The sequence below is a fragment of the Chelonoidis abingdonii genome, chromosome 17 (assembly GCF_003597395.2).
Source record: "Chelonoidis abingdonii isolate Lonesome George chromosome 17, CheloAbing_2.0, whole genome shotgun sequence".
Taxonomy (NCBI): Eukaryota; Metazoa; Chordata; order Testudines; family Testudinidae; genus Chelonoidis; species Chelonoidis abingdonii.
In genome coordinates this window covers 11,322,051-11,344,334 of record NC_133785.1, presented here as the reverse complement: position 1 = coordinate 11,344,334, position 22,284 = coordinate 11,322,051, and the positions used below count along the sequence as shown (strand labels likewise).

The following is a 22,284-nucleotide window of genomic DNA, read 5'->3' as shown; positions in this document are numbered from 1 at the left end:
AATCATTTGGCGGCTCCCTCTGGAACTTGGTGGATGCATCAGGGGCAGGGGGTGTCCATGCCCCATCCTGCCAGGCATGGGCAGGATGCAAAGGCAAGTGTGTAGCCATTAATCATCATGGATCAGCCCCCCTGGCCTGGGAGGGGCCAGACCCTGCCAGCCCACCCCAACCCCAGCCATGGGGAAGGAGACTCTGTAATCATTTAACCCTGTAATCACTCCCCCATGGTTTTCAACATGCCCCACCCCTCCATGGGCCAGCAGTTTCCAGCTCAGAGACAAGCCCTCCCGCACTTCAACCCATTGGGGGTGTATGGAACCCCCCCACATCTGAGTCCATCTGTCTGTGTCTGCTTCTGCCTGTCTGTTCTTACACATGCCCATTGCCCGTAGCTCAGCCCACTGCCCTAAAGCTCTCAGCCAGAGAGGTCCCTCTGTAGACAGCCCCTGCACACCATCCCAGAGGCAGCTGCATCTCAGCACTGAATAAGAAGTCCCAGTATAAACAGCCCATGTCCCATCCAATAAGTGTCTGCATCTCAGTGCCAGGAGAGGGATCCCCACCCCAGAGGTGCCTGCATTTCAGCACTGGGAGAGGGGTCGCTGTATCAACAGCACCCCTGTCATCCCAGCCTTGGCTTCCCCTCTCCCAGCTTTGCTGGTGCCCCTCAGTCTCAACCAGCAGCCTCCTGCTATCCCAGCCATGGACACTGTGCCCCCACCCCACCTACCACTGCTCCTCATTCACTGTAGCTCAATACTGGACCCAAAGCCACAGGAACCTTTTAAGTTTAGCAGGGTCATAGTACAGGTGCAATCACCCATTCACTTCAAAAGTGCCAGATCAGCAGCTCCCAGCCCACCTGCTGTAACCCACTAGACCCCCATGCCCCTCCCAGAACTGGTAACAGAACCCAGGAGTCCTGGCTTCCAGCCCCCAAGCTGTAAGCCACTAGACCCTTCTCAAACCTGGGAACAGAACATGACCTTGAAATGTGCTTTGAGGTCTCGATTATGTCGTGAGTGGAGCAAGGCGGGGGGAAGGGCAGGACTGTCTTGGGGTATCCAGGGAAGGGATGGGATGGGATGAGCCAGAATGAGAGCCCCCTCCGTGGCACAGAGAGCCTAGGCCAGGGGAGGGACTGGCACGGAGGGGTGTCTCTGTCAAGGCTGTGGCAGGGCTGACCAGAGGATTCTGGGGGCCTGGGGTCTTCGGTGGCGGGGTGCCCCCTCTTCGGCGGTAATTCAGCAGCAGGGGGTCCTTCCACTCCGGGACCCGCCGCCAAAGTGCCCCGAAGATCCACGGCAGGGGCCCCCCGCCGCTGAATTACTGCAGAAGCGGAACCCGCCGCCAAAGTGCAGCCAGGTCTTCGGCGGTAATTCGGTGGCAGGGGGCTCCTGCCGCAGGTCCTCGGGGTGCTTTGGCGGCAGGTCCCGGAACAGAAGGGCCCCCCCGCCGCCAGATTACCACCGAAGACCCAGCTGCACTTCGGCGGTGTGTCCCACTTTGGCGGTAAGGACCCCCCCACTGGTGAATACCGGGAGCGGAAGAAGCTCCGGGGGCCCAGACCCCGCGAGAGTTTTCCTGGGCCTCCGGAGTGAGTGAAGGACCCCGCTCCAGGGCCCCCAAAAAACTCTCTTGGGGGCCCCTGCGGGGCCTGGGGCAAATAGCTCCACTTCCCCACCCCCCGTGGGCGGCCCTGGGCTGTGGGGCACAGACACACCCTGTGGTCTGCCCGACTGCCCAGCTCTGGCCTGCACTTCCCAGTCTTGACACAAGAGGGCACAGGCTTCTCCCCCTTCCTCCCACCGGGAAGAACCAGTGTGTGCTGAGCCTACTCTGCCCCAGCCCCATGGAGTGGAGCAGGCGGTGACCTGAGCCCCTGGAGATGGGGAGAACAAAATCCTTGAACCCTTGATTCTTCCTAATTGTTATCAGATTGGCCGTTACTTTGGGGTTTGCTCATTTATTCAGGTTACCCTTCGGGGCGGGGGGAGGGGGTCTGTAATTCTATCAATGTACTGTTTGTGTCACGTGTGTTTCCATAGGGAGCTCTACTTCTCCCTGCTGCAAGTCCCCTCCCAATGGAGCTATCCCCCAGGACTTGGGTTCCCTAGGGCTGGGTTCCAACTGCATGAACACACCCACACATACATTAACAGAGCAAGTCTGACTCACTGGGCTGGAGGAAGCAGCACTTTCAAGCTGCATCTCCTTATATGCCCCTGGGCTCCATGGACTGGGTCAAGCAGCACTTTAACGCAGTTACCCTTATGCGTCCCAGATTCAGCATGTCCCTATCCCTACTCTCACATCACAATTGTACTGGCAGTAACCTATTTGATGAGCAAACCCCACAGTATTTTGGGCACTGCAGGGATCTTTAGCTCAGGGAAAAGAAGCATTGCTGTAGAGTGAATGGGGGAAGCTAAAAACACAAAAGTGTAAAGTTCAGCAAGAGAGAGAGAGGCACCCAAGTTAACCATAAAAGTTATTTACTGAATAATGGTGATAACTACACAAGGAGGGCTAGACCAACATAACCTACATTATTAAAGGTTAATACCTAAGGTAGAAAGGAAAACAGAGAGAGAGAAGGAGGGTGATCTCACCCGCTCCATGAGACTTGAACCGGTCAGGGTTCGCAAGTGATGGTGGTTGTGGAGGGTCCTGAATGCTGGAGACAGGCAGAGCCCCCAGCACGATCAGTCAGGAGAAGATGGAGTCCCAGTGGAACTGATGCATAGTTTGGATCTAAGCATCAGAACCCTCACTAGAGGGTGAGTTGAGATTTTTGTAGAGAAAATACAATAGTTCATGGGAGAACACTAGATTTGTTTATAGGTAAGCTGATGACTTAAGGGTTTTTTTAGGCTAGACAATAGGAGCTGATCACTCTTGGCTATGGGTGGTGTTTTCTTCCAGGAGCTCACAATGCAACTAGGCTGCTTCAGCATTTGGATATCAATTAAGGATTCATTACTAGAGTTGGTCTGATAACTGCTGAGCTGGGTGTGTGCAGGCCTGGGTTCATTAGCATCTGGAGCAGAGATTCCTACGATGCAGTGCTTCCCTGCTTTTTCTGGTCCCAGAGTTCAGTGCAGTTCTTTGTTCTCCATTCTGTATGTAAATTGAGATGTCTCCCTGTCCCATCTTTCATGCAGATGAGGCTAGGGGAGTTGTCTCTGCTCTCCTTTCCATATGCTAATGGAGATGTCTTAATCTTGTCACCCTTGTCAGGAGGGGTCTTGGTGTGTCTCCCATCCGCCCTTCACTGCCCTCTGCAAGTTTTTTCCTCTGATGGGTTTTGGTTTAAGCAGAGGCTTGGGAGGGGAGGTGTCTTTCATGAGTCAGGCTGGATACTGCACCCTGGTTCCCCAAGAACACGGAGGTGTCTGGTATCATAATAGCTCCTCAAATCCCCTGCTGGGCTGCCTTCATTGGAGGAACATGGAGCGAATGGCTGAGAGCAGAATAGAACCCAGGAGTCTGGGCTCCCACCCCCACTCGCTGCCATGGCATGAGGCAGGAGGCCAAGTTGCAGAAAACAGTCTTCTGCCCTGCAGCCTCACAGGCACGGAGATCCCTGGGGACACCACTCCAGCATCGCTTGTGCTGTGCACGATGGGAAGAGCTTGCCTGTCCCATCCTGGGGTGCAGGGAGAAAGGGGAGCTGCCAGGGCTGCTTGATCCCAGTGGGATGCCCAGCCAGCACGTCACAAGCTCACATGAATGCAGGGTGGCACAGCTGGGCAGGCTGCAGTGGGACTAGGAAAGTGCAGGGGGGGGGGGCAGGTAGGAAGCAGTATGTGTGGGTGCTGCACTGTGTCCTGCCTGGAGACCGGTCCAGGACAGCTGCTTCTGGGGAGCCAGGCTGGCATGGGTGGCTGGGGATCAGTGCCAAAACTCATGGGTCTCGTGCAGAGGAAGGTCACACAGTCTGTACATGAGCAGATAGCCCCAATCCCTGGGGTGCCCAGGTATCACCCCCCAGGACCCCAGACCTCATCTGCTGCTGGCCTGGAGGGGCACCGCTTAACTCTCTGTTGGGTGCATGGGACCAGCCACAAGGGAGGGCGCTCGGCTCCCCCTGAGCACGGCAAGGCGGCCAGAGGGAGGGCTTGCTGGCTGCTGGTCCCTTTGCTGATCTGCTGAGTGACGGGAACAGCCTTAACTCAAACCATAATCAAGAGCGTCTGCCAGAGAGACATCGCTTGGACCCTGGAGAAGGGGATCCAGGGCCTTTTGCCTCCAGGGGCACCAGCTCTGATCTGGCTCTGGGGCGGGCAATTTGCTCCAGTCCAGGCCCTTTCCCCCGGGGGAGGGCGCAAACTCCAGTCCAGCCCCAGGGGAGGGGGAGGGGGCTGGTTCAGGGTGGGCAAGGAACAGATGGGCTCCTGGCCCTTTCCACTCTAGGGAGCCCTTGCCCCCGTTCAGCCCCTGGGCAGGAGGACTGGCTGAGATGGCCCCAGCCCCCATGGGGCTGACTGCAGCAGGAGCCCCTCCCCAAGCACCAGTTCCCACATGCGCCTTCCCAAGATGAGTCACTGTCTGCTCCCAGCTTCTGCTGCAGAACAAGTAGCTATTTATACTGGCCTCCTCTCTGAGGCTGCTGTGCAATGCTCCCCGCCCACAGACTCCAGCTCTGAGAAACCAGGGCCCCTGAGTCCAGTGGGGTCTAGGAGTTGGAGCAGGGGGGTTGGGAGTCCGGACTCCTGGGTTCTATCCTGGGGAAAGGGGAGCGGGATCAGAGACAGGGCCAGTGCTTCCATTTAGGTGGCCTAGGCAATCGCCTAGAGCGCCAGGATTATTGGGGGCGGCATTTTGCTGGCGGGGGGCAGCAGGTGGCTCCGGTGGACCTGCCGCAGTCATGCCAGCGGAGGGTCCCCTGGTCCCATGGCCCCAGTGGAGCTGCCGCAGGCATTCCTGCAGACGGTCCACTCCTCCAGCAGCTCCGGTGGACCTCCTGCAGGCACGGCTGCGGCAGCTCCACCGGAGCCGCAGACCAGCGCGAGGGTGACAAAATGGCCGTGTGCCTAGGGCGCTAAAAACACTAGCACCGGTCCTGATCAGATGTTAGAGCAGTGGGGATGGAAAGGGAGCCAGGACTCCTGCGTTCTATTTGCTGTCTTACCATGTGAACATAGATAAGTCCATTCCTCTCTCTGTGCTTCAGTTTCCCCCTTGGGGTGAGTGAGTGTGCAGGGCTGTGTGACCCTCAAGAGGCTGATCCCAGACTACTAGTTCACTCTGCAGTCCTGCCTTGGACCCCCAGCCCCCTAACATACCCACCACTGTATGGCAGACTCAGCCTAGCCCCAGGGATCCTGCAGAGACAGCCCCATGTGTGTGGTGATTCTGTCAGATTTCAGCCCAGCTCGCTGTCCTCCTGGGCACAAATAATTGGGCCCCTCTATCTGAGCAGGGTGTGGAGGCTCAGACCCCTGGAGAGGTCCCTGCAGGGCAGGGGGTGCCAAGTTTGCCTGCCAGGATAAAGGGTGGATTTACCCCTTGTCCCCTCAGGGAGCTGGCCCTTCACTCCCCCTTCCAGACACACACCTCATTGTCCTCAGCCCCAGATCTGGTATCAGTTCCCAGCTGCCCCCTCACAGCAGGAGTTTCCAGCCACAATGACGGCTTTGTGGACCAGGTGGTAATGTGAGACACCCCACTACCCCTGCCTGGCACCGTCCCCGGGTACCCTTCCCCCATGGTGCAGAAGCAGCCCTGTAAGGTGCATGACGGGGGTGAGGGTGCATGGGGTGTGTGCGTATGCATGAACAAGGATGGTGTGATTGTGCGTGTGCAGGAACAAATGGGCTGTTGTGTGAGTGCGTATATGACAGAGTGTGTGTGTTGAAGTGTGTATGACAGACGGTGTGTGTAGGCCCCAGTGTGTGTTTGGGATGGTGACAGAATGTGTGATGCTTGCTGTGCACTGACGTGCATGTGGTGATGGTGATGATGGCTATGCTGAGGATGTGACTCTGTGTGTGTGTGTATGCACTGTCCTCCACCAAGCTGGTTGTGTGCGTAGCGGGGGCGAGGGGAGGCGTGTCTGTGTGCTCCTTTCCCCTCTCACTGAATTCCAGCTACAGTGCAATGTGGAGCAGCAGGGAGTGTGCATGACAGAGGGGTGTGCATGTGGCTGGATGGGTGTGTGTAGGTCTACTGTCTGTCTGTAATGATGAGTAGGTGTGCAAGTGTGTGCGGTGTGCATGTGTAGCTCTGTGACGTGTGTGTGTAGTTGTGTATGTCTATGTGCCGTGTGTGTAGTGATGTGTTTGTAACTGTGTGCTGTGTGTGTGAAGTGTGGGGTGTGGCAGTGTGTGTAGCTGGTGCAGTGTATGGTTAGTGAGGTGTGTAGGGGTGTGCAGTCTGAGTGTAGTGGTGTGGGGGGGTGTAGTAGTGTGAAGTATGTGTGTGTAGCTGTGTGCAGCATGTGTTCAAGTATGGAGGTGTGTAGCCATGTGCATAACTGTGCAGTGGTGTGCAGTATGTGTTGTGACAGGGTCAGGCCAGACGGCTACAACAGAGTGGTCAAAGGTAAATACATTCGCTCCAGGTTAAGCAGGTCCCTTTTCCCTGGTAAGATAACAGGGACTATTCCAGAATACTCAGGAACTTTCTAGAACTAATTAAGGCAGGCAGGCTAATTAGGAGACCTGTAGCCAATTGAGAAGTTACTAGAATTAATTAAGGCTAATCAGGACATCTGGTATAAAAAGGCTCTCACTCCAGTTAGTGAGGGTGCATAAGGAGCTGGGAGTGAGAGGACGTGCTGTTGGAGGACTGAGGAGGACAAGCGTTATCAGGCACCAGGAGGAAGGTCCTGTGGTGAGGACAAAGAAGGTGTTGGGAGGAGGCCCTGGGGAAGTAGCCCAGGGAATTGTAGCTGTCGTGCAGCTGTTCCAGAAGGCACTCTAGACAGCTGCAGTCCACAGGGTCCTGGGCTGGAACCAGGGGTAGAGGGCAGGCCTGGTTCCCCCCAAAACCTCCCGACTCTTGATCCAACACAGGAGGATCTCTGAGGCTAGCAAAATCCACCAATAAGCGCAGGACCCACCAAGGTAGAGGAGGAACTTTATCACAACTGGTGTTAACCGTGGGATTTGGTGCGCACAACACGGCAGAAGGAGGGTGATTTAAAAAAAAAGGAGAGGGTTTTTTTTTTTTTACCACAATGGATGACATAGTACGGGCATTGATACAAGCCTGACTGCACAGAGGAGCTACCCCGTGTCCAGGCTGCTGCCCAACAGGAGCCGTGCTGGCTGCTCAGCAAGAGCCTAATCGCCTGCCTGGTGGACCAGGCCTGCTCAGGACTGTGCTATGTGCGGGAACTGGTAACCAGGTAAAGACCCTTACAAGCTGAACCGCGGCCTATGATGGGACACGGCTTCATACAGGCAGCCCATTGGCCTGCAGAAATTGGACATGGAGGATGATGATCAGAGGCAAACCTTCTGGCTTCAGAGGACACGCCTACGGAGGCTTTGCCTTGAGAATCACTGTCTGCATCCTTGCCCCATTCCGTGTCGGGAGCCCAGAAGCTACTATGATCGTGCCTGAAAGAAGGCTGCAGCAGACTACCCCCAGCTGAAAGCAGAGATCCTGGCCAGATCTGGGGTAACGACAGCAGTGCGGGCTCAGCGGTATCACGAGTGGAGGTACCAGGAAAACAAAACCCCACGGTCCCAATTGTATGACCTCATCCATCTCACATGCAAGTGGTTGCGAACGGAGTCCTGGAGTCCGCAAGAGATACTAGAGGTTCTAGTCATCGACCAATACATGAGGGGACTACCGCCAGACCTTCGTGCCTGGGTAAGCCAGAATGAACCCTCCACCTATGACGAGGTTGTTGCCCTGTAGAGAGGTGAAGGACAGCGAGGGAGCTGACCTGACCAGTTAAGGAAGAGGCACCCCGGGTTAAACTAGCAGCACTAAGCCCTAGAGCTCGGGTGACTGGCCACCAGGAGGGCCCAGGTGGAAAAAGAGAAGGGCTGAAGGCCCACCAGAGGCCACAAAGAGTCAGAGAACTGAGGGAGAAGAGGATCATAATGTTAGACTGCCCAAACCAAGAGACCGGGGAACGCCTAGGGCTCCATACAGATGTTATGCCTGCGGGATGTGGGGATACATAGCTGCACAGTGTCCCAGTGCTATGCAGTGTAACCTGGGGAACTGGGCAGACCCATGCTCCCTAATCCACCTTGTGGGGGTCTCACTAACCTCACATATGTACCCCAGACCAACGAAACTAAATGGAGTAGAGACCCCAGCACTGGTTGATTCAGGGAGTGCTATGATGCTTATCTCAGGGAAGTTTGTGAAGCATAATCAGCTGCTGCTCGCTAAATGTATGGGGATAACATACGTCCATGGGACAGTTAGTTACTACCTGACCATCTCAGTAAAAATTAAAATCCAGGGGAACACTACTGAGGTAGCAGCCGGTGTAGTCCCTAAACTCCCATACCTGGTGCTCATAGGGAGGGACTTCCCAGGGTTTGGAGACTTACTCCCAGTAGGAAGATTGGAGGAAGAGGGGAACCCTGAAGTTAGTGAGGCATTCACAGTAGACAGACCAGGCCTGAGAGAGAAAATCTTGGACGGGACCAGGCTGAAGATCCAAGGTATGACAACATTAGGAAGGAGGTAACCAAAATAGATGGGGTCCCCATGGAAGGAAAAACCCAGGGACCAGGACCCTACTTCATAATGAAGAAGGATCTCTTGTACCGGGTTGCACCAGTACAGGGCAGAAGATGCAGCAGCTCCTAGTACCTCAAAAACACCAGAACGCTGTATTAAGCCTTGCCCAGGGTCATCTTTTTGGGGGGCATTTAGGGGTAGAGAAGACCCTGGCATGAGTCCTACGATGGTTCTTCTGGTCTGGGGTACATGAAGAAGTGCAGAGGTATTGTGCCTCCTGCCTGGAGTGTCAGCTGCACAGTCCCTGTCCTCACTTGAGGGCACCTTTAGTACCCCTTCCCATCACAGAGGTCCCCTTCGAGCGAATAGCAATGGACCTAGTGGGACCCAAGGAGAAGATGGCTCAGGGCCACCAGTATATACTTGTTGTCTTGGACTATGCTACTCACTACCCAGAAGCCGTCCCCCTGCAGAACCCAGCCTCTAAAATGATAAGCAAAGAGTTAGTGGGGATCTTTGCCTGAGTGGGGCTATTGAAAGAGATATTAACAGACCAAGGAACCTCATTCATGTCGAAACTAATGAAGGACCTCTGTACACTGCTCCATATACATACCCGGAGAACTTCAGTCTATCATCCGCAGACCGATGGGCTGGTAGAAAGTTTTAACCGAACCCTCAAGGCTATGATAAGGAAGGTGGTAAGATGGGACGGGAAGGATTGAGACACCCTGTTACCTTATCTTATGTTCGCCATCCAGGAGGTACCTCAGACCTCAACTGGGTTTTCACCCTTTGAATTATTATATGGGCGCCATCCCCGTGGCATATTAGATATTGCCAAAGAGATCTGGGAAGAGGAACCCAGTGAGGAGAGAAGCATAACTGAGCATGTATTAAAGATGCGAGACCGGATTGCCCGGTTCACCCCTATTGTATAGGAACATTTGGAAAAGGCACAGGAGGCCCAGCGAACCCACTACAATCACCAGGCAAAATTCCGAGAGTTCCAACCAGGGGATCGGGTGATGGTGTTGGTACCCACTGCAGAAAGCAAACTTCTGGCCCAATGGCAGGGACCCTATGAGGTGGTTGAAACTGTGGGGGAAGTAACCTACAAGGTGCAGCAGCCAGGACCCCGGAAACAAGAACAAATTTATCACATTAACCTCCTGAAACCTTGGAACCAGTGAGAGGCATGTGTGGTGGCCCAAGAGGCCCCAATCCAGGGAGATAACTTACATGAGCAGATCAGGGTATCCCCGGATCTGACACTGAACCAGAAAAAGGAGGTAACTGAGATGATCAACCGGTACTAGGACGTGTTTTCAACCAAACCAGGCCAGACCACCAAAGCATATCACCACATTATCACAGACCCTGGGGCAAAGGTAACTTTAAGGCCCTACCAGGTCCCAGTGTCAAAAAGGGAGGAGATCAAAGCAGAGGTAAAAAGGATGTTGGAACTAGGAGTCATTGAAGAATCCCACAGTCAACGTTTGAGCCTGATCATGTTGGTGCCCAAACCCGATGGCGCCACTAGATTTTGTAAGGACTTCCGCCAACTGAACGAGATATCCAGATTTGATGCATACCCCATACCTTGCATCGATGAGTTAGTTGATCACTTGAGCAATGCCCGATTTTTGACCACCCTTGATTTAACAAAGGGATACTGGCAGATTCCCCTTGCCAAAGATGCAAAAGGAAAGACAGCATTCTCTACACCAGAGGGTCTGTTTCAATATACTGTTCTTCCTTTTGGACTGCATGGGGCACCTGCCATCTTCCAGCGTCTTATGGACAAGCTCCTACGGCCCCATACCAGTTATGCAGTGGCGTGCCTGGTTGATAATGATTATTCGCACCCCTGACTGGGAAACCCACTTGGAAAAGGTGGACGCGATTCTAGACACGCCAAGATGGGCTGGCCTCACAGCCAATCCAGCCAAGTGTGCCGTAGGGCTAGCTGAGGCTACACACATTGGCTGCATTGTAGGAAGGGGCATGGTAAAGCCCCAACTGAACAAACTGGAAGCTGTCCAAAATTGGCCCCGGCCAAATCGGAAAAAGCAAGTCCAGGCATTCCTGGGGGTGGTGGGATACTACGGGCAATTTAGTCCCCATTTTGCTAACCAGAGCGAGTCCCTGGACAGACCTGATAAAAGCCCGGGGTCCGGATATGGTGAAGTGGACTGACACTGCAGAGACCACATTCACGGATCAACGAACAGCCCTCTGCAGTAACCTCGTGCTTATAGCCCCAGACTTCAACAAAAAGAGTTCACTTTACAAACCGATGCCTCTGAAGTAGGATTGGGAGCTGTCCTATCACAGCTGGTTGGAGACGAAGAACCACCCAATCCTCTACCTCATTAGGAAACTCCTTCCGAGAGAGAAGAAGTATGCTGTGGTTGAGAGAGAGTGCCTTGCTGTGAAATGGCCATGGGAATGCTTCCTTATTACCTACTGGGACGATGGTTTACCCTTGTGACCGATCATGCACCTCTCCAGTGGATGCAGCGAAATAAAGAGAAGAATGCAAGGGTGACCAGATGGTTCCTGTGATTACAACCTTTCCAATTCTCCATACATGTGTTTAGCTATGTGCAGTGTGTGTAGCTGTATGCAGTGTGGAGCTGGGTGTGTGTAGAGGTGTGCAGTGTGTGTATTTGTGTGTATAGCAGTGTGCAGCTGTGTATAGTGTGTGTGTAACTATATGTAGGAGTGTGCAGTATGTGTATAGTAGGGTGTATCTCTATGTATGGGGGGGTAGATGTATGTATGTGTGACAGTGTGTGTGTGTAGCAATGTGCAGTGTGTGGTCACTGTGTAGCTGTGTGCAGTGTGTGTATGTGTAGCAGTGTGTATAGCTGTGTGTGTAGCAATGTGCAGTGTGTAGCAGTATGAAGTGTGTGTGTAGCTGTATGTAGCAGTGTGCAGTGCGTGTAGCTCTGTGTGTGTAGCTGTGGGCACTGTACAGTGTGTGTGTGTGTGTAGCTGTATGCACAGTACTGTGTGGATGTGTAGCTCTGTGTGTGTAGCAGTGTGTGTGTGTGTAGCTGTGTGCACAGTGCAGTGTGTGTAGCAATATGTGTAGCTGTGTGCAGCTCTGTGTGTGTAGCTGTGTGCACAGTGCAGTGTGTGTAGCTCTGTGTGTGTAGCTATGTGCACAGTGCAGTGTGTGTGTAGCTGTGTGCACAGTTCAGTGTGTGTGTGTGTACCTGTGTGTGTGTGTAGTGGTGTCCACAGTGCAGTGTGTGTAGCAGTGTGTGTAGCTGTGTACACTGTGTGTGTAGCTCTCTGTGTGTAGCTGTGTGCACAGTGCAGTGTGTGTGTGTAGCTGTGTGCAAGTGCAGTGTGTATGTAGCTGTGTGTGTAGCAGTGTGCACAATGCAATGTGTGTAGCTCTGTGTGTATAGCACTGTGCACCGTGCAGTGTGTAGCTCTGCGTGTGTAGCAGTGTGTGTAGCTGTGTGCACAGTTCAGTGTGTGTGTGTATGTAGCTGTGTGCACAGTGTACTGTGTGTGTGTGCGCACAGTGCAGTGTGTGTGTGTGTGTGCGCGCGCGTAGCTGTGTGCACAGTGTAGCTCTGTGTGAGTAGCAGTGTGTGTGTGTGTGTGTGTGTAGCTGTGTGCACAGCGCAGTGCGTGTATGTGTGTAGCTGTGTGCACAGTGCAGTGTGTACGTATGTGAGTGAGTGTGTGTAGCAGTGTGTGCAAGGCACGCGTGCTGCGTGCGGGGCTCGGTGCGGGGAGGAAGCCGCCACCTGACCCCACAAAGGACGCGGCTCCGGCTCCCTCCCTCGCTCGCGTTTCCAATTTCCCCGGCTCCGCTGCCCGCACGCAGCCGGCAACATGGCGATGGGGCGCTCCGCCGCCGGCCGCTAGCTCGGGGATCCGGCCCGCCCGGGGAGCGATGCTGCAGCGGCGCGCCCGGGACACTTCTCCGCCCCTCGCCGCCTGCGCTCGCCCGGCCCGGTGATGGACTGAGCCCCGCCGGCTCCCCGCACTCCCAGCACGGGGTGAGTATGGAGCCCTGGCCAGGGGATTTCGCCCATGCCCCCAGCGAGGCACCGTGTGGCTTTCAGCCCGGGCTGGGGGATCCTTCTCCCCCCCACAACCGCTTGCATTGCCTGGGGGGCTGCTTTGAACCCCACTAACAGCACTGCTGGTTTTAATAATCTCCCCCCGCCCCTGCCTGGCTGATTGGGGCTATTTTGTGCAGTGTGATGTGATGTTTCTCGGGGGGGAGTCGCTGCGCTGGGGCAACGGGGTGAAATGCTGGGGAGTTCCCATCCCTTGGCACCCAGGCACGAAATGTGGCAGCGGTGAACGGCCATGCCCAGGGAGAGATACTTATCCCCACGCTGTGTGTGCGCAAATGAGTAATGAGTCCCCCAGGCATCTGCGCCGATCCAATTCCATTTGCGGACGACCAGACTCTCTGGGTGGTGAGATCCAGTATCAGTTCCCTCGATCTTTGTGCGCATGGCCATCGCATCAGGGCGCACCTTCAAATTACCGGCTCCCTGCTCGTGCTACGAACAGCAGCACCGGAGAGAGGAGATCAGCTAGAGGAGTTGCCTATAGTGAAGCAGCTTCGCCCAGGCTTCCCTGGGAGCCCAGCATGTCAGGACCTTTTAGAAATTAGGCCTGTCAAAATTGCCATGAAACTATATCCACACTATCCCTCCTGATCATCTATAACCAAACCTCCACCTCTTTCGACATATCTATTTGCCATAACCCCTCCCCCCACTGCATATCTCTCCTTCATCTTTCACCGTATCCCACTCCCAGTGTCCTCAAGCGACAAAGGCCCTGGAATGTGGGACTCATGGGCTAGTGTTTAACTGGCAAAGGATTATAAGCCCCTCTGACGATGGAGGATCTAAGACAAGAAAAGAGAAAACAGACAACCGTACAGGTTAAATCACGATGATTGCTGTGCGTCCGAGGTTGTGCACGCCGCATCTGCATAGGAAGTCTCGCCATACCATGCGATAACATGTATGTGCAATACTGTGTGTTTGTGTTTGGTGTGGAACCTGATTGTATGTTTTGTCCCAAGTGCATACATGCCCTGTTTCTGTGTGCCCATGTCTTGTGAAACACACACACACACACACACACACACACACACACACACACACACACACACACACACACACACACACACCCCCCCCAGGGGCTGGAGATTATTTCCATTGTTAGCCTGTGCAGGTTAAGGAGCAAATCAACCCCCCAATAATGTGGTGTGCCAGCAAAGCCTGACCCAGCTGAGGGGTGGAGTGGGGGTTGCTCATCTGGAGGCAGGCAGCACCGGGACACAGTGACCGGGGAGTCTGCATTTCAAGAGACACGGCAGAGCACGGCAGCACCTTGCCTACAAATGGTCCTACATACCGAGGGGAAGGAGACATTAGTAGATGTACAGCGATTTTAGATGGGGCTAGATGGCTAGGTAGGTAAAGCAGGATTAGGGTAGGCAGTTAGATGGCTAGATAGATGGGTACATGTAAAGAGAAAGCGTAAAGGATTAGGGCCTGTGTCTCTCCATGAGCCCAAATCCTTCTTGCGCTCTCTCATCTATCTAATCTGTGGAGCTGTGCACACGGGTGAGCAGTGCACAGACACACACACATGGCGTGGTTCTGTGTTTCAGTCATCCCCATTAACAGTCCAGTGGAAGGTGCAGAGGGTTGTGTGGGTGTGTAGATTATATTAACACATATAGAGGGGTGTGTGGGGGTGCGTGTGTGTTAATATACACTTTATCCAGCTGTCTGTCTCCAAACACTCCCCTCCATCGCAGGCCTTATTGGGGAGGGGGACAGAGGTGGTCTCCCTGCTCAGGGTGGGGCTCAGTGCCATTCCTGCCCCCTAGAGGGTGGGTTGGGGACACAGCTAGAATGCCCTATGCTGAGGCTATTCTCTGCTCCCAGGGTCAGGAGGTGCCAAGTGTAGTCTGGAGTAGCCCCCAGGCTGTCCTTACTACCCTGCTGCCTGTGCATGAGCAGAGTCAGTATGAATCAGCCTAACAGCCTCTGGAACTCACTGCCACAGGAGGCTGGCGCTCGGAGCTGGAAAAGGGGCAGGTGCTGAATTACTCTCGAATCTATAACAATATCTGCCAGGCTGCTGCACTCCCTTATTCAGTAACGGTTACTCCAGGACCTCACCCCGGGATGCCAGAAGATTGGCCCCCGGCCAGAGGGATGAGTTCTGTGAGCAAGGGGAGCAGGGGCACCTCGTGGACAGGGCACAGAGGGAACCAGGGCCACTGAGACACTTCAGGGAATGGGGAGCCGGACAGTGCAGGGTTGGCTGCACTGCTTTGTTATTACAGGGTCTCTTGGGGGTGCTGGGGCTGCACAGGTGGATTTGTTACTAGAGGGTGTTAGGCGGGGCAGGGACTCTCTATTCAGCACTTCCTACCCCCTTAGGTTTGTTTCTCTCTTTACTGAGTCACATGGGCATCCACACTGACAAACCAGGGAGGAGAACTAATCTTGGTAGCAATGAACAAGCTTTCATCCCCTGGCGGGGCAGGGGCGGGGAAGAGGGGGCTTGCTGAGCATCAGGACTCTTGAGTTCTGTCCCTAGCCTGGGACAGGCTGTGCAGCATACACCATTGCTCGTCACCAGCCCCTTGTCCACAGCCCAGCACGCAGCACCGACCCATTTGTCCTATTGATTGGGGCTGCCATCAATAGCTGTGTGCCCGACGCATCCTCTGCTTCTGGACTGGGCCAGAATGCTGGTTAAGGGAGACTGTGTGGGGCTGGAGAAGGTTGCACATAGGGAGGGATGTGTGTGTGGGGGGGTCCCTGTTACCGCCATCCTCTGCCTGCTCCTGCTCCCACCCACAGCTGGCCCCTGGGATCTCTCTCAGCTCTGTTCATTCAAAAGAGCATTTCAAGATGAGAAGAATCTTTGTGCCGTAAAGTTATGTGTGGAATGGACTCAGAGCCTTTCCCTCTAGGGGACACTGGCTCCAATCCAGCCCCAGCACAGGGAGACGGGCTGGCTCAGGGGGAGGGATAATGGGGCCTTTCCCCTGTAGGATCCAGTATAACCCTTCCTTTAACTGAGAAACTGCACAAGGTCCATTCAGGCAGAGCTAGGATCAGAACACAGCTTTCTACTATGAGACACCCACATCTTACTTTGCCCCAGTTCCTCCCACACTGGACATGCCAAATCTATGTACTGCTGCCCCTCTAACAGCACTCTGTTCCCTGAGCCAGGAATGGGAGCCAGCCCCTACCCCAGGGGTCACAACTGGGAGTGCACCAAGGGGCAAACTCATCTCTGGCTTCTCCAGACCTGCAAGGGCTAAACTTTGCAACCAAAATATTCTATTCCAACAGACAGAGGGGTACATACATAGCCATCATCTCTCAAGCCAGCCAGGCCAGGAAGCCACCCGCCCCCAAAACCGTTATAGGGACTGGTTCTGTTCTGGTGCACCACACACCAGACATGATCCAAAATTGTACATTGAAAAGTATTTAAGGAAAATGCCTGGCTGAGCAAATGGAACATTTTTGACTGGTAGATATTTGACAAACATTTTCAAAACAAAAAAATAACTAAAAATGGTGGTTTTATTTCAGTTCCTGACAGACGAAAAAAAGTCATTTTTAAATGTTGGCTCTCTTTTGGGGGCCTTTTCCCCATTCTCTTTCTTTAACCCCACCCCCACCCCATATTTCCAGTGGGGGAAAGAGAAGGTTTAAAAAAAAAAGAGAGAAAAATAAAAATTGATGCCATTTTTGTTTGTTCCCCCCCAACAAAAAAAGTTGGCTTCCCTTCAAAGTGACGAGTGTAATGTGTTTCCATTTCCCCCCAATCAAAAACAATAAAAAACTTCAAATTTCATTCTATAAAAAAACCATGAAAATTCCCAGTGCTGATTGGAGTGGCCCCTCTCCAGGGCCAGGACGTGCCCAGGAGGAGTCCAGCCCAGCCTGGCAGATGTTAAAAGTCCTTCCCATCTGTGTGGGGGTCTGAGTTTGGGAGATGTTCCCCTGAGCTCGGCACTCCCTCAGCAGAGAGGCCAAGAACCTGGGCTGTGGGAACTGAACTGCTCCATGAACCCTTGAGGCAGCCCCTCTCTGGACTGGGGTGAGTCTGGTTGGAAGCACAGGGTGGGACACTGCACCCAAGACTGGCCAGACGGAGCATGGGGAGGCAGCGTGTGGCTCAAGGTTCTTTCCAGAGCGCCCACATCTGCTCATCCATCTGGTCAGCGCTTCGGGTTTCCAGATCCCTCTCTTGTGAGGGTGCTGACTGGGGCTCTCTGGATCCCTCCTCAGGAGGGCACTGTGTGTGTGGGCCTCTACTCAGCACCCTCCTTTAGCTGAAAGCACCATCTGCCCCCACCATCCCGCTGTGTCTGTGGGTGGGGTCGTTGAAAGGCCTTGCCCCCTCCACTTTGCACCAGGCCCCCTGCCAGCTGAAGTCCAGCGGGCCTGGCTGGATGCAGCGCTGGGACAATGGTGTCTCTTGCACCAGTTCCAGTGGCCGACCTGTGCAGAAAGTAGGGTTGCCAGTTTTGGTTGGACATTTTCCTGGAGGTTTCCTCACATGACATAATCTTTAACTCCTGGAGGGTTGGCAACTCTAGCAGAAACCCATCCACAATTGGTGTAGAAGCAATTCCCTAACTCAGGTCCCAGTGGTTCAGTGCAGTGCCAGGTACATGGCCCAGGCTGTGCACTCCAGCCATAGCAGGCAGGCAAGGGCAGGTCCACTGCAAATACAGATATTAGCTTCTGGGAGACTCAGATCTGTGGCTACAGAGATCTGGGAGGGGACCCCGAACAAGCTGGGCTGGGGGACAGCTCCCATTGGCCAGGTGGGACTCAGCCTGGGGTACTATTGTAGCATCCCAACACCCAAGGCTGGGGCCCCCTCAAGGCAGCTGCTGCACACACTTACTTCACAACAGAGATGTGGGACCCTGATCATGCCAGGTGCTGCACAGACACCCTCCTCCCAGACTCTGCACAAACTCCAGCAGAGATCAGGTGCTCCCACCCCATCATGGCAGGTGTGGCACACAAACCCTGCACAGAACAGCTCATAGTCTCAATGGAGAAAGGGCAAGAGGCACAGGAACTTGCCCAACATCTTACAGTAGGTCAGTGGCAGAGCAGAGAATAGAACCGGATTCCTGGCTCCCAGCCCCCTGCTCTAACCCCCTACACCTCACCACTCTCTCAGAGGTGGGACTAGAACCCAGGAATCCTGGCTCCCAGCCCAGTGCTCTGCCCACTGGAACATGCTGTTCCTGACATCCATGTAAACCAGTAGCTAGATCAACACCTGTGCTTGCACCCCCAGCTGGGAGAGGTCTGCACAGGCCCCAGGGCTGAGTCCCCACCTGCCCACTAGAGGGGTCCCTCTGGGGCAGGTGAGTCCCATGGGGGAGGAGATATAGGGGGGGGGGGGCTCTCCCTGAAAACATCCTTGGGGGGCCAGGTGGGACGCCCCTCTGCACACAGACCTCTATCCCCACACATGCCCCTGCTCTGGAATCGCACTGATCCAACCCCCCTCCTCCAAGCAGCCCTGTCCTTGGGGACGTGACCGTGTACACCAAAGACTTTTCCATAGCCTTTGCCAGTCCCTGCTCAGGTATCTGGAGATCTGCGTGCTCTTGAGCAGTGTCACAGCCTGGCACGGCTCCCTGGCGTGGCCACTATATAAATATGCCCTCAGCAGCCCAGCCACTTCTTGCTGGGGCGGGGCCCCCAACTCCGGGATCCTGATCCAGAACACACAGAAATTCTGAGCCCAGCACCATCACAGGAGCCTGGGGTAGGTTTTGATCCACTATGGCCACACCAGGGGGTATTCAGCCTGAGCTGGGAGCCAGGACTCCTGGGTTCTAGCCTAGCTCTGGGAGGGGAGTCTAGTAGCTAGAGCAGGGAGAGGGGGGCCGTTTTCCTAGGTTCTGTTACCAACTTTGGGGGGAGTGGGGTCTAGTGGGTTAAAGCAGAGGCGCTGGGAGCCAGGACTCCTGGGTTCTATTCCCCACTCTCGTGCTATAGCCGGTCTGTAGTTCAGAGGGATCTGAATTGAGGTCACCTATGCAGTGTCCCAGCTTTGCTAATACCTGTAACTCTAGCCGTTGTCTGAGCTGGCAGAGGAAAGGCTGCACTACAGTAAATCTATCTCTCGCTGCACCAGAAACCAACTGGGCAGCCTCATTGTGTTTCCCTCTGAAAAGCTGCTGCCCTCCTGCACATCACCTGGGCGGGTGGAATCAGTTCGAAGTGAGGCCCACTCAGCCCTGATGAACCGAGCAATCTGATGGGGGTGGGGTTAAGAGGTTATAGCCAGAGGAATGTGAGCCCTTCTAGACCTGGGAATCCAGCCAGGAATCCTAGCTGTCAGAACCTCAGCCCCTGCTTGAACCACTACATCCCCCTCTCCTGCAAGAGCCAGGGATAGAACCTGGAGTCCTTATTCCCCTCCCAGAGTTAGGACCAGTTCCCGTGGCCCTTTGTGCAGTTCTGCAGCTCCCTTCTCACTTCCCACACTTTGCCCCAGGCCCTGGGCTGAGGCACTAATCAACCAGCTGGCCCACTCTCCTGCCGAGCAAGCAGGGACTTTAAGAGCCAAGTAAGCTGGCTCTGCAGAGCCTGGTGCGCGCCCTGGGGGTCTGGCCTGGGAATCAGTTCAGCTGGTGTCAGCGACTCATCCACCTGCTCTTCGTACCCCTGGGCAATGAGAAATGGGAATGGATTTATCGACAGCCGGGCAGCCATGGTGGGCAGCTCATCCCACAGGGACACAGGGCCGACTGGTGGGGGCTGACTGACTGCTGGGGGAGGTGTCTGGCCTGGATTATGTGAGTGGCATGGCTGGGGCACTGGCAGCTCTGGGCTGGTGGGGATGCATTGGGTTCCCACTCCCCTGCCCTAGCACTGCGCTGGGATGGACCCATGAGCCAGGAAGTTTGAAGGGATTGAACGTGCATCAGGGAATTTGGGGAGATGGAGTTGGCAAATCTTCTTGTGGGCTCTGCATAGGCTCCCCTCTGGAGAGGAAGAGGTGAGGCACTGTCAGAGTGTAATATTTACAATCTATAAGCCAGTCCTGGGACAGATACGGTCTCAACCTACACACGGGCAATGCCTCTGCCTGTCAGGGATCTCAGCTCAGCCTCAAGTCTTGGGTCCCAGGGAACAACTATGTCCCCAGATTTGACCATAGGGAGGGAGAATTGGACAGGGAGGAAGCTCCCCTGCTGTTTGCAGCTTCCCAAAACACAAGGTGCATCACAAACCAAACAACGGTGCAGCATTTTTCCAAGGAAGAACATCACTCATACCCTTGGGAAAAGCACTGGAAGGCCATGGTGACTCCCACCATGATGTTATCAGCAAAATGTAATCCCCCATGCCCTGTAGCTTCCTTTGGATACAGGAGTCACCTTCGCTTCCTCTTCTAAATTATCACAAGGCAGTGGTGCACAGCTGTTCACAGGGACAGATCATCTGCTGGAGTAAATTGTCCTGGCTCCACTGATTTCAACCAAGCTATGACAGTTTACACCAATCGAGGATCTTGCTTGTAGAGTCTAATGCCAAAATGACCTGTTCTGATCTTCGCGTTTGACCTCCTGCATCATTCAGGCCACCCCCAAGGATTCCTACTTCCCCATCACTTCTGTCTGTGCTGGAGCGGAGCCTAGAGACCCACCCCTGGTCTGGATTGAAAAACTCTAGGTGATGGACAATTTGCACATTAAACAGTCTTGCGCCGTAGAGGCAGCTAAATCTCAGCACCGGGTGAGGGATCCCTGTATAAATAGCCCCTGCCCCCCACCCCAGAGGCAGCTGCATCTCAGCACCGAGTGAAGAATCCCTGTATAAAACAGCCCCCACACCCCACCTGAGAAGTGGGCACATCTCAGTGCTGGGTAAGGAGTCTCTGTATGAACACAGTTTATATATTCATTAAAGGCTCTGGGTTTTCTGAATGCAAGGCCGGGTATAAAGAACAGTTATTCATGCAGTAATGAACATAAGAATGTTAAACCACAACTATTCAACATTTTTAGACTTGGTAACTTGCACCCAAGAGTGATCTCTGAACTTTGCTTTTTAACAAATCCTGGAACAGTGGAGAAGTTCCAGAGAACTAATGTTGTGCCAATATTTGAAAAGGGTTAGCAGGACAACCCAGGTAATTATAAGTCTGTCGGTCTGACATTGATCTCAGGCAAAATCATGGACCATTGAGATGGGACACAACCAGTAAAGGACATAATGTATGCCAATCAACATGGTTTTATAGAACACACATATCGTAAAACAAACGTGATATTGTTTTTAGATGAAATTGCAAGTCTGGTTGATAAAAATGTTGACACAGTAGGGTTAAGTAAGACATTTGGCTTAGTCCCATGTGACATCCTGATTGAAGTTATTAGCACTGAAATGGCAAAACACTTCTTTAATGCAGGGGTAACGTTGCCCACTGATAGCTTGGGTCCTTCTAGAACGTTGGGTTCAGTAACAAACATCTGAAAACCAGGAAATTCCGAGTTAAGGTAAACACCCACTCAGCCTTAACTCTGCCCCCTGGAGCTGGGAGCAGCCATTGGGAATTATCTGCATGCACTCCAGCTGCTGTCACTGTGTTAAGTGTTGCCGTATTTTTTTGGGGGGGGGGCGCAGAATGAGTTGGAGCAGCTGGGAAGAGTTCTGTGACATGAGGAGATCTGGGTGTGAGTCCCCAGTGTGTGTTCTCAAAGGGGAGAGGTTTCAGTCTGCATCATTACAGTACAGAATTGTATAGGTTGTGTCAGTAGCAGGACACTGGGGGGTGAGTGGGATCGGAGCGTAGTCTGGGGATTTAATGAAGGGTAGGGATAGTACAGGGTTTGGTGGTATCCTGTGTGCAGCTGTGACAAGGTTCTACAAGGGTGTGGAGCGGCTGGTAGAGTTTGCAGATGTGGTACTCTGTTGGGGGAGTAGCATAGGACAGTGCAGCTAATGCCTGTGCCTCACAGTGAAAAGGCAGAGTGCGAGGGTGTGTGTTATGGGGCATTGCTCAAAAAAGGAACAGATAAGGCTGGGGGGTATTTACCTTAACTCTGTATTTCCTGGTTTTTCAAGTGATTGAGTTTTGCTGAACTCGATGTTCTGGATGGGCACGAGCTGTCCTCAGGCAATAACTCTGCATTAAAGTGCTTTGCCGTTTAATATCCTAGGTTTTTAAACAGAAGGAAATGTTTTTTGCTAGGAGCAAGTGGTCATCAGACAGCTGTAGCTGTCACCTAGGTTTGCAGCTGATCTGCTCCTGTGGCTAGGTAATCATTAAGAGACCTAGATTTTCTATAGGGCTTTTCATCAGTGGATATTTACCTCATTATCCCCACTTCACAGGTGGGAAACAGACACAGAAGTGAAGTGACTTGCCCAAGGTCACTGAGCAAGCCAGTGGCAGAGGTGGGGATAGTCCCAGATCAGCAGGCTTTCCCACAGGTCATACAGTCACCATGTGATGCCTCAGTGCTCCTCCCCCTCTTGTACATTGTGGTGCAGTGTAGTCGGGCTGCTGGTGGTGCTTTGAGATGTTTGCCATGTGTCACGGCTAAC

At 53.8% G+C, this 22,284-nt stretch overlaps 1 protein-coding gene across 1 annotated transcript in view; it reads left to right on the top strand.

Moving 5' to 3' along the window:
- The first annotated feature begins 12,609 nt into the window (after positions 1 to 12,609).
- The window catches only part of GAL3ST3 (galactose-3-O-sulfotransferase 3), a 34,529-nt gene continuing 24,854 nt past the window's right edge, over positions 12,610 to 22,284 (top strand). The window contains exon 1 of the mRNA XM_032804179.1: positions 12,610 to 12,684. The gene's annotated coding sequence lies outside the window, so the exon portion shown is untranslated. The remainder of the gene's footprint in view (positions 12,685 to 22,284) is intronic.